The sequence below is a fragment of the Scylla paramamosain genome, chromosome 35, assembly GCF_035594125.1.
Source record: "Scylla paramamosain isolate STU-SP2022 chromosome 35, ASM3559412v1, whole genome shotgun sequence".
NCBI lineage: Eukaryota > Metazoa > Arthropoda > Malacostraca > Decapoda > Portunidae > Scylla > Scylla paramamosain.
The window spans coordinates 15,858,102-15,871,273 of record NC_087185.1 but is presented as its reverse complement, the minus strand read 5'-3'; the positions used below and the strand labels follow the sequence as shown (position 1 = coordinate 15,871,273).

Genomic DNA, 13,172 nt, shown 5'->3' with positions numbered 1-13,172 from the left:
TGTGAAGTCACCACCACCACCATAGAACAATTTCAATGCTATTTTTTTTTATTTTATTTTATTTTTTTTTTTGTTAGTGGTACTGGCTGCTAAGGACAACAAAAGTTACAAAAAAAAAAAAAAAACCCACTTAGATGCCATCTCGTAAAAGATTATGCAAAGAAGTTTCTTAAAACCTTCCTTTTGAAAGTTTTAGGCCATAGGAATGGGAAATACAGAAGCAGGAAGGAAGTTGCAGAGTTGACCAGTGAAAGGGATGAAAGATTGCTAATTACTTGCATTGTAGAGCTGGACGGAATAGGTGTGAGAGAAGGTAGAAAGTCTTGTGCAGCGAGGGAAATTGGAAAAGAAGTGCAGAGAATAGTAATAGTAATAATAATAGTAATAACAATAAATTTACATTACTAATAAGAACACATGACAATAATAACAGATTGAGAGTACTGATTAACTCTTGCACAAAGGAGATAGAGAGAATAGGAGGGAGAGAAAGAAAGTCCTGTGCAGCGAGGCTTACAAATGAGAGAACAATTGCGGAGAAGAGAATGGGTAAGCTTGACAGTGAAGGCACACAGTATTAGCTGAGGGTACAACACAGGACTATTCTGAAACACTTCTGGCCGCACCTACACTACTTTCAAAAGGCTCTAGTTGAAACTACACGGATATTTAAGGCTGTTTCTGACGGTTCCAGTGATAGATTAACAAGAATGCTGCATTGTTAAAAGGAGAAGCAGTCTGAAGAACCCTGCTAATCGTCTCTGTAGCCTTTGAAAATAGTCGTGGTGAGAGAGCAAATGGTTTTTGAATGCCGTCCTGTATAGCGTTACAAACTAAGGTATAGAGGAATTATCTATTACATACACGTTACACTGGCCCTTTGTATAGACTCCGTAAGATTTCGTGTTCCTTTTTTTTTTTTTTTCTCTCTTTCTTTCTTTCTTTTATGGAGAGCAGACAGTGTAGACCCAGGCACATCTGACAAGGCCACACCACACACCTCTCGCCCACGTCATGTAACTCAACACCTGCCTCAAAGTTGCCATGTGTGTCGCGGGGGAAGACGAGGTGATAATAATGATGGTTCTGTATTTGGAAGAGTTATATAAAGCTTCTCTCGCGTGTGGTGTGTAGGTGGGTTGTGACGGTGGTGATGGGGATGGTGGTGGTGTGATGGTGGTGTAATTGTGCACTCATGAAAAAATTAACCTGAAAGAAGGATCAAGAGAGAGAGAGAGAGAGAGAGAGAGAGAGAGAGAGAGAGAGAGAGAGAGAGAGAGAGAGTGTGTGTGTGTGTGTGTGTGTGTGTGTGTGTGTGTGTGTGTGTGTGTTCAGTACCCAGCCATTCTCTGTGTGTGCTGTCTCCTCGGCTGTCACTCTCGTCACCGCCTCAGAATGGAACAGGTTGGAGCAGCTGGGGCATAAGAAATAAACAAAAAAGAGAGAGAGTTGGGGGGGGAGAGGATAGATGATCACATACCAAAGTGAGTTATTTCATTTGATAATTTATTGGCACTTTAAAGAACCACAAACACATACTGTCATTTACAAAAGTCAACCTTCTTTTTATGAACAGTTTCGAGACACCAACACAGGTGACGCGCGTCTTGCTGCCTCCGCCCACAGTAATAAATTATTAAGACTAGTGGATTACTTAAGACATACTATTAGAATGTAAATGATATGTACGTAGTATTTAACCCTTTCATTGCGATACGAAACAATTAACAGCACCTGAAGTAAAGCATGGAATTTTTATAAGCATCTTCAAGAAAGGAGACTAACAAGAACAAATTTTACAATTTCTATCCAGTTTAAAAGATTGGAGGTGGCTGAAGAACAAGTAAAGATGTCTAGGAGTGATTAGTGATTAAGGAAAGATGTACCAAATGGATGCCAAAGGGTTAATTAAGTACAGAGGAGAATATACATTAGGTGACAGCGAAAAAAAAAGTATGTAAATAACAATATAAGCTATAATAAAGTAAAATATGAAAATTAATTGCACTGACAATGAAAATTGAAATTATCGAATATATCGAATATATCGGAGATATCGAATAATAACAATGAATAATAATAAAAGTAATGAATATTATAGTACAGATAATATCAGGATAAGAATAATAGGAATAGCACTAATGATAATAACAAAACCATACCAAAAGTTTGATGAAGACACCTGACATTAGTAACAGCAAGTGCGTGAGAACGTAAGAAAATAAGGGAAGCTGTAGGAAGTAGAGTCATGAATAATTAAATCAATATATGCAAGTAAAGCATGACCGAGTATGACTAATGACTGTGGTAAGAACACTTAACATCAGTAACAACAGGTGAGGTAAGCGTCATGAATAAGCAAGGCAAGTCCAGTCCATGCGTACATACGTAAAGAAAAAGAAGGAATGTTTACCGTAACCTAACCTAACAAATGTAACCTAACTAACAAACCTAACGTAATCTAACCTAACAAACCTAACCTAATCTAACCTAACCTAACCTAACCTAACAAATCAAACATAACCTAACCTAACAAATCTAACCTAACCTAACCTAACAAATCTAACATAACCTAACCTAATCTAACCTAATCTAACCTAACCTAACAAACCTAACCTAACAAATCTAACATAACCTAACCTAACTTAACCTAACAAATGTAACTTAACCTAACCTTGCCTAATGATAACATCAGTATTAAATAATAATAATAATAATAGTAATAATAATAATAATAATAATAATAATAATAATAATAATAATAATAATAATAGGTTTACGATTTTAACAGAAACATGTAACAGTAATACTTGTAATAACTAAAACAAACATCAAGGATAACATTTAATAATATACACATATACATACATACAAACAAAAGCAGAAGAATGAAGAATATTATATTTATCTAATTAACATCTTACTCTATCTCACTTTTCAAACAATTACGGAAAATTTCACTGATTATGTCCTGTGCTAACTGGCTCCACCACCTGACTCTCTCCTCATCCCCCGGCAGTGCTCCGCTATGCTTGGCTGGGTTCGTAAGTTCCACCTCGGGGGTTCCGCCTGCTATTGTCACTGCTGGCTGCTACTTGATCATTGCAGCCCATAGGATATGTAACTGTTTAGTGCTCCGTTAACTAGTAATACTGCTTGGAAATATGTGATGCCTGGAAGTTCTAAGAGAGATAGAGATAGGTAGGTAGAGAGAGAGAGAGAGAGAGAGAGAGAGAGAGAGAGAGACCTCGAAATGTTGATAATACATATTTGTTAAAGTACAAATGAGTCACGTTCGTAATTGTCCTGTTTATTTATTTATCTTTTTTTCTCTCTCTCTGATTTACATGACGTATTTATTATTCGTAGTCCGTGTAGCTTTTTTTTTTTTTTTTTTTTTCTTTTCCCGTCCCAAGAATGTAACATTGACACACCGGTAGACATCATTGTAAGGAGGGAATGATGACACCCACGTAAGTGTTGACTATGACGAGTAGTTACGCTATAGACGATGGTGGTGATAGTAGTAGTAGATAGTAGTAGTAGTAGTAGTAGTAGTAGTAGTAGGAGGAGAAAAGATGGGAAAAAAATTGGAGGAGGAGGAGGATGCTAAACGGTGGTGGTGATGGTGGTGGTGATGCAAACACCTAAATGGTAACCTTACTCTCTCTCACTCTCTCTCTCTCCTCTCTCTCTCTCTCTCCTCTCTCTCTCTCTCTCTCTCTCTCTCCTCTCTCTCTCTATCTCTCTCTCTCTCTCTCTCTCTCTCTCTCTCTCTCTCTCTCTCTCTCTCTCTCTCCTCTCTCTCTCTCTCTCTCTCTCCTCTCTGCTTGTGAGCGTTCTTAATCCTTTCACTGCTATAGTCTTCCTTTATCAAAACTCCAAACACTCTAATAAATATTCCCATGGTTACAGAAAGAAAAAGAAAAGGAAAATTAGAGTATTTATTTTGTCTTTTCTGCGTTATAGGATGATTTGAGAGACTAGCAGATAAGTCTCTAAAAAGTTGTTGAAAAAACATTTACCCATCAGCGTAATAGTTAATGTGTACAGTGAAAGGGATATGCGAAGCAAATTAACTAAGAAAGGAAGTCTTCAGCTTGTCGACACCAATAACAAAACCCTTTAATGCGGAATGGCGTGATAACAAAAGTTCAGAAGAGAAATAACTACCGGATGCAACCTCCTCCATTTCCTACATCACTATTTGGTTCAGTAGTGTCGTGTAGGAATGCTCAGTTAACATGCGCGCCTTACGTAAGGAGTGTTGTAACAGCAGCGGAAAACGGTGAAGATATTGAGACACATACACCACATCCTTTCTGCGTCTCACCTGTTGTTGTTTGTAGTGGTGGTGGTGGTGGTGGTGGTGGTGGTTGTGTGTTGCTGAGGCCTTGTGCTTGTGTTTCTCGTATGCTTGTTCCTTATTTAGTAGTGTTTCATAAAGGCATTCTAATTTTCGTATATGTAATGACTGATGCTGCTGTCAACTCTTCAGTATTTACAATTTTGCTGAATCGTACAAGACATACAGACACACGCACAAGGCAGGAATGGACTGTTGAGTGAAGCATGAAAGGACACTGCAGGAAGCAACCTCCGATCACAGTAACACGAATGAGGGAAGGGACAGGCAACTAACTAAAGAGACGAGGGTGTTGGTAACAGTAATGCGCTCCACTTAAAGAAAAATAAGTAGAAGGCAGAGCAGGGGGGAGCGTACCGTAGACCATGCCATCAGGTGAGGAGTGAGATGGACAGTGGAGACAACAGCAAACATACCTCACCGTACACCACAAAATGTTCAGGGTGACACAAAATACCCATAAACAGCCAATTGTATTTAGATAAAGGAATGTTGCGTTGTTTTACAAAAGATTAAAAACCAAATTAATTCAAGCTAATTAATCTGCTAAAGCATTTTCAGCGTAAAAACTTAACCTACTTAGGAAGAACAGATATTATGCTGGTCCATATCTTGTGAACTACGTACACTACCTCGAGACAGTCAGAGATGTTTATACAATGAATAAAGATTAGCACCAGGGGAAAAATTAAACCTGATAAAATTCAATCGGTTTTAGAATACTGAAGAATTTCCACAGATTACACACTAATTACGGATTAACCAAATCCTTAAGACTGAAAATGTATTGGGAAGTGTACATGTAAGAGGCATTATTATTATTATGACACTAAACATTATCATGATCGCTGCTTATGCATAATAAATCCGCTTCCATCATTGTAGGTCTCCAATAATATATATATATATATATATATATATATATATATATATATATATATATATATATATATATATATATATATATATATATATATATATATATATATATATATATTATTGGAGACCTACAATGATGGAAGCGGATTTATTATGCATATATTATATATATATATATATATATATATATTATATATATATATATATATATATATATATATATATATATATATATATATATATATATATATATATATATATATATATATATATAAGCGGATTTATTATGCATAAGCAGCGATCATGATAATGTTTAGTGTCATAATAATAATAATGCCTCTTACATGTACACTTCCCAATACATTTTCAGTCTTAAGGATTTGGTTAATCCGTAATTAGTGTTCATATATAATTACCAAGAAATCACAAATCCATTAAGATTTTAGATTACAGACTTAGTTTATGAAAATAGAAGTACATTAGGTCATCCTCTTTTAGAGACTTTGGTGAAACTTTTGCTGTTGCCTTGGACATATCAAAAGCCTTTGATAGAGTCTGGCACAAAGCTTTGATTTCCAAACTACCCTCCTACGGTTTCTATCCTTCTCTCTGTAACTTCATCTCAAGTTTCCTTTCTGACCGTTCTATTGCTGCTGTGGTAGACGGTCACTGTTCTTCTCCTAAATCTATTAACTGTGGTGTTCCTCAGGGTTCTGTCCTGTCACCCACTCTCTTCTTATTATTCATTAATGATCTTCTAAACCAAACTTCTTGTCCTATCCACTCCTATGCTGATGATACCACCCTGCACTTTTCCACGTCTTTTCATAGACGTCCAACCCTTCAGGAGGTAAACATATCACGCAGGGAAGCCACAGAACGCCTGACTTCTGATCTTTCTAAAATTTCTGATTGGGGCAGAGCAAACTTGGTATTGTTCAATGCCTCAAAAACTCAATTCCTCCATCTATCAACTCGACACAATCTTCCAGACAACTATCCCCTCTTCTTCAATGACACTCAACTGTCCCCCTCTTCTACACTGAACATCCTCGGTCTGTCCTTTACTTATAATCTGAACTGGAAACTTCACATCTCATCTCTAGCTAAAACGGCTTCTATGAAGTTAGGTGTTCTGAGACGTCTCCGCCAGTTTTTCTCACCCCCCCAGCTGCTAACTCTGTACAAGGGCCTTATCCGTCCATGTATGGAGTATGCTTCACATGTCTGGGGGTTCCACTCATACTGCTGTTCTAGACAGGGTGGAATCAAAAGCTTTTCGTCTCATCAACTCCTCTCCTCTAACTGACTGTCTTCAGCCTCTCTCTCACCGCCGCAATGTTGCATCTCTTGCTGTCTTCTACCGCTATTTTCATGCTAACTGCTCTTCTGATCTTGCTAACTGCATGCCTCCCCTCCTTCCGCGGCCTCGCTGCACAAGACTTTCTTCTTTCTCTCACTCCTATTCTGTCCACCTCTCTAACGCAAGAGTTAACCAGTATTCTCAATCATTCATCCCTTTCTCTGGTAAACTCTGGAACTCCTTGCCTGCTTCTGTATTTCCACCTTCCTATGACTTGAATTCCTTCAAGAGGGAGGTTTCAAGACACTTATCCACCAATTTTTGACCACTGCTTTGACCCTTTTAGGGACTGGCATTTCAGTGGGCATTTTTTTATTAGATTTTTGTTGCCCTTGGCCAGTATCCTTCCTACATAAAAAAAAAAAAAAAAAAAAAAAAGGACACTACATGAGTACAGAAATATAAAACAAATGTAAAGGAAATACACTACGTAAAAGTGAGTGTTTGAGGACATGCAGATTGTTAAAGACTGAAAGCTTAAACATTTCAATGTGCATAATTTGTACGGAAAGAAAATGTGAGACATGCATTGCTGTCTCACTTATGAAATCTGTGAAATGTCATAAACTACAATTACATGGTGAAAATTTTGTATGAATATTTATGACAAAAGTCTGCATATCTTCTGTCTTCACGATCGTAATGGAAATTGTTAAAAGCCAAAACCCTGTGACGTGTTATTCACCGCAGTGTCACAAAGATAACGTTTTATTAGAATAAAACTTGCGTAACAAGTGGAGTGCTGTCTCTTCTTTTGCACATTTCCCGGCCGACGGCTATGCGGACTAGCATCTTAAGATATATATATATATATATATATATATATATATATATATATATATATATATATATATATATATATATATATATATATATATATATATATATATATATATTGCGTTGTAATTGAGTGACATCACTTTCTCAACTCATGAGATGCTTTAGGTAACTTAACAGGCCGAACAATTTACCAACTGATAAATTTGTCATTACCTTTTAGCGTTACGTGATTAACGTGACTAGCGTCAAATAATTTGTTTTATTTCACTTGTTCTTCATCCGTCTTTGAAAGATGAAATAATTCGTCAGTGTTTTATACTGTTCTGCATCAAAGGTCTTGTGTCTCGTGTGCCTTTACCTTAACAGTTTATGGAATGAAGCCACAACGTGTGATGTCGCTTTTATCTATTTATTTATTTTTTTTATTTATCTATTATTTTTTATTATTTTTTCTTTTATTTATTTATTTATTTTATTTATTTATTTATTTATTTATTTTTATTATTTTTTTATTTATTTATTTATTTTATTTATTTATTTTATTTATTTTTTTTTTTTTGTGACATGGCCTTTTCAAGGATTGTACAACATCACTGTCGCCTCAGCACCTGACCCTCGACACAGCCACGGTGGGTGTGCACAGCGAACATGTGGGTACTCAGGGCGGTGCAACACTTAGGCTAATTGCTGACGTCTAGGCTGTGAGGGATTCTAAAGTACTAGATAACAAACTGGCAACTGTGAGGCACTTGGGGGATTTGAAAGCACTTACGGTCAAGGCACTTGCGTTGTACTGTTCATTCTTCCTGAAGTACATAAAGATAGCATTCGTGTTTCTTTAACGAGGGTCAGCAAGTCTCTCGCTGTCCAGTATTTGCTGGCCTTGGAAGCGAGTCAAGGATCGAAAGTTGCCATGACAAATGGAAAGAAGCCAGCCCGGCCACACTGTTAGTCACAGATAGACATTATCTTTCGTTACAGTAAAATTTTGAAGTAGACATTACTATTCTAAATATATACCCACGTTCGGTGTTACCTTCATTATAAAATAAAAAATGTAAAACTTATTGATTTACCAGTTTGCAGTCAGTCAGCAGGAGTGTGGCTGGGTGCCTTGCAGCGTCTATTGGAACTTGCTAGAGCCTGGTGAGGAGGTCGCCAATTTTTCTATCATCTTCAACCGCGTCTGGTGCTGCTGGAGTTCTTGACACTGAGCGTACTGTTTGGCGAGAAGCGTCTTGATTTCCATTTTCAGGTTTTCATTTTCTTTTTTGAGATCATCGCACTTTTGCTGCAGCTTGTGCATTTCGTCGTTCTTCTTATCTCTGTTCCTTTTAGCATTCTTTGAATTTTTGACGGAGTCTCTTTGTTCAGGCGTGAGTCTTGGATCGTTGGGGTCCCACATGTACTTGGGGAGTTTCTTGTCCCTTTCATCTTCTCCCTTACTATTGCGCTTTCTCCCCATACGTCCGCTGCTGGTCCCTGGGATTGCCTCGTTACGGGAGGTTTGGAAAGAAGGCTGAACGCCTCCTTCACCTTGGGCTGACAGTTGTTGATGCAAAGCTGTTCCTTCCATCATGGAGGCACACGGAACGACCCCTTCATCTTGGGCTGACGGTTGTTGTTGATCCATCATGGAGACAGACGAATAGACCCCCTCACCTTGGGGTAACAGTGGTTGTTGATTCAAAGCTGGCACTGTTATCGTGGGAAAAGTCTGATTGATCCATGAAGCTTGGTTTTGCAGGGTTGGTGCCACCTCCACGTTTTGCAATTCATGGTAGATTTGCGCCTCATCCCCGCCTTCCAGGATAATAGTTGACGAGTCCATGTCTACGATGGATACGTTCATCAGTCCCTCTGGGTAAATTTCCCCGTTGTCTGACATCTTGGTCTGTGTGAAAAGAACACAATAGAAAATTTTGTAGATTTCTGAAAATTCATGGTAGATTGAATTCTCTCTCTCTCTCTCTCTCTCTCTCTCTCTCTCTCTCTCTCTCTCTCTCTCTCTCTCTCTCTCTCTCTCTCTCTCTCTCTCTCTCTCTCCTTCCTCCCGATCCGAGGCACCCTAAGTGTCGGCACATCCTGGGATCGAGACTTGCGTGCTTCCTCGCTCTCCTCACCACTTCACATTCATTCATTTCCCCGCCTGTCTCCCTCATCTTCCATCCTACCTCTTTCCCTCCATCCTATTTTTTTTTTTCTCTTCACCTTCAAATTCCCTCTCTAATCGTAACTTGTTTTTAATTTCTTGAGTAAAATGCGACCGCACCATTCTAGTACAGCCATTTACTCGGCAAATGCGGTAATGTGCTGAATGAAAGAAGGGTGAGGCAGGAGTGAGAACGTTTAACACCGGACCAAGCGCCGGGGATAGCAGTGTTACCCTCTTGCGCGGTACATTCAAATCTGCTGCATCACGTTCACCACTCCAGACGCTCACATTGACGAGACCCACACGATGAAGTTATTACTACGAGTGTTAGCCTTACTTAACGAAACGGACTCCTCCCCTCGTTTATTAATAAAATCCAACATAACATTATTTCCTTCCTTGCTTCTCATGGGCTCCTCACCACTTGACTCTCTTCTTACCCTTGACTTCCCTTTCCTCCGTCCGTGCATGCCTCTCTCTTTCCTACTCTATTCCTTTCCTTTATTCATCCAATCGGCAGAAAAGTTTACGTTTCAGTACCCGCTGTCATTAAGGCAGAGAGAGAGAGAGAGAGAGAGAGAGAGAGAGAGAGAGAGAGAGAGAGAGAGAGAGAGAGAGAGAGAGAGAGAGAGAGAGAGAGAGAGAGATGGGGGGTGGGAAGGAAGGGAGGAGAGAGAGAGAGAGAGAGAGAGAGAGAGAGAGAGAGAGAGAGAGAGAGAGAGAGAGAGAGATGGGGGGTGGGAAGGAAGAGAGAGAGAGAGAGAGAGAGAGAGAGAGAGAGAGAGAGAGAGAGAGAGAGAGAGAGAGAGAGAGAGAGAGAGAGAGAGAGAGAGAGGGGGGGAGGGACGGGGGGAAAGGTGAGAGCTACTAGATAACAGATAAGATTATGAACGCCGAACGCCGTTCATATTTTATAATGAAAAAAAAAAAAGTTGGTGTAGTCACCGCGGCACCGTTTAGTGAGAATTTCCTCAGTGGCGACCAGACAGGATACTGGTGTGGCGCTGTGAGTCACTAAACACGGGACTAACGCCATCTAGGAGGTTTCTTTTACCAGAACCAAGGTTTGCTACTCTTTTTTAATCCACATATGCAGTGTTGCTTCATTGTCCCGATAAGTATTTATAGTTCCCGCCTTGCCTGCCGTGCGACAGCCTTCGCTCCTCCTCCGCCTGCCCCCCCATTCCCCCGGGTCAGACAGCCAGCCTCTCCCTCCACCCCCACCGAACTATTGGCGCCTCTGTACACCCTTCCACCCTCTCCAGACGGATCGCCCCCACACCCACCCAGCCTCAGCACCCTTGCTGTCTCTGGTGTTGCTCTACCCGATCTGATGCATTTGTTAACCCTCCCAGCACATCACGCGCTGCTTGTTCCCTCTCTGTACTACGTGTGCGTTGCCCGCCCCGCACACTTGTTCCTCTAGCTTACCAAGTTTGTCTACTATACACTGTTGTCACGTCCTCTGCAAGATTTCGAAAATAATACGGTGGTTAACTCAGTGATGGATGACTAACACGACGATATACCGCAGTGACTGAATTCTTAAGAATCTCTCTGCTCTCCCTATAATCTGTGATGCATCTTAGAATGAGACACAGCAGATAACCTTCCTTCAATTCAAATTCTGGCGCGCTGCGATAGCAGCATCACATTCAGCTTTGCGCCGCCCTTTACCTCCTTCCTGTAGCAGTCTTGTCCTGCCCGGTGTTACAGTGTGTCAGGATTCTTCGTCTGCTGACTGAATAACACCGATTAAAGTTACTGCTCCTGCATACAGGGCACGGATACACCAGTGCTTTGCATTCCCGAGCGTACATTTGGCTCTGTCCCTCTCCTGCTAACTGTTCGAGTTATGTCGGGCCGTGTGTTGGGAGTCTTAATAAACCAAGGTTTAACAAACGTTGTTCCTAAGTCTACTGATTCACTAGGTCAGAGTTGACTCGTTGAGTACCCTGCAAACATCACACGTCACACAGTTTCACGCGGCGAGGGCGGGATTGTGATAGATCATTGATTTGCAGACTGCGCGGCGGAGCACTTGAGTGCCGTGATTACCACTGGTGCCCCGATAAATTTTCCGTGATAAGTATGTGTTGTTAAATGTGTGCCATTTAACAGGCCTGCATTACACTGACTACAGGGCTGGTGCGTCGGCAGAGTCCAAGATGTAGCTTTGGTATCACCCTAAGTGAAAAAGTTTGAGAACCACTGTGGTGGAGATAAGTTAGCCCGTACCTCCTTAAGCCACTGCCACATCCCTACCCCGGCTCTCAGTCCTTGGGAATCCCACGCACCACTGATCAACGCGAGTTATTCATTTACAAACCACTGTAGTAATGAACTTTCAACTTACCTTCACTCACTATGATAGAAGGCACCTAAAGCAATGGCAAGTCCTGGCACAGAGCGGGACGTGTTATCCCCACGAGAGCTACACGACCAATGGTGCGCCGAGTGATGGAGGAGAGCGCAGGGCGAGCTACTACCACCGCAAACGTTTGGACATGTTGCGACACGTTTCGTAGTGCGATGAGGATACTGTTGCGCTGTAGTTCCAGCAGTGGGGAATCAAGATTTGACCACGAAAATCATTGAAGGGGCAATAAAATTAACTAGCTTTAATAGAGTAGTGGTTAAGTGAGGAGTCGGGTACTACTCAGTCGACCGCGGCTACATGTACTGCACATGACACACGATTGCGCTCCACAATACGTACCTTGCGTCTTCCCGCCACTCCAGCTAGCCTCGCACCTGCCACGCCCGGAGGTCCCATGACTCACCGCCGGTAGCAGGCAACTTCGTCAGGGGGTGCACGGGCACCACGTGGTTTTCTCGCACATGGAAAGTTATTCTCTCTCTCTCTCTCTCTCTCTCTCTCTCTCTCTCTCTCTCTCTCTCTCTCTCTCTCTCTCTCTCTCTCTCTCTCTCTCTCTCTCTCTCTCTCTCTCTCTTGTACATTTCGTGGGAGAGAGAGAGAGAGAGAGAGAGAGAGAGAGAGAGAGAGAGAGAGAGATGGAAAAAACGCATCCATAAATGTTCTATGCTAATGTAAATTGCAAATACGAGCATTATTTCCATTGATTGATGAAGCGAAGCCTGGGTCTGCTTTTGATTAACTGCTACGTAATCGTTCCAAATGAGACGTGAGGGACACCACCTGGGGCCAGTACACCTGCACACCACCAGCGCACCTGTCTTAGCAGTTGTAATGCCTTACCTGTAATGTAATGCAGCTGTGTCTTCTTGTGTCTCGTGAACCACTTTTGTTTTGTCCAGCTTGGGAAACTTTGGCTATCTCTAGTACCGAGAGAGAGAGAGAGAGAGAGAGAGAGAGAGAGAGAGAGAGAGAGAGAGAGAGAGAGAGAGAGAGAGAGAGAGAGAGTACAAAAATATGTGTATGAGCTGTACATTAGGCAAGATGAAATTAGTTATTCACTCCCCAGCACACACACACACACACACACACACACACACACACACACACACACACACACACACACACACACACACACACACACACACACACACACACACACACACACACACACACACACACACACACACACACACACACTTCCTCTTGTCACTAAACCAATCCCTCACACTGTAGCCCTTATTATCATTTA

At 41.0% G+C, this 13,172-nt stretch overlaps 1 long non-coding RNA gene across 1 annotated transcript; it reads right to left on the bottom strand.

Moving 5' to 3' along the window:
- Window positions 1-8,630: 8,630 nt before the first annotated feature.
- LOC135090686 (uncharacterized) lies at window positions 8,631-12,370 on the bottom strand. The gene is made up of 2 exons (XR_010262083.1): window positions 11,900-12,370; window positions 8,631-9,282 (listed from the first exon to the last, which is right to left on the bottom strand). It is a non-coding gene; the product is annotated as an uncharacterized LOC135090686 (long non-coding RNA).
- Window positions 12,371-13,172: the final 802 nt, after the last annotated feature.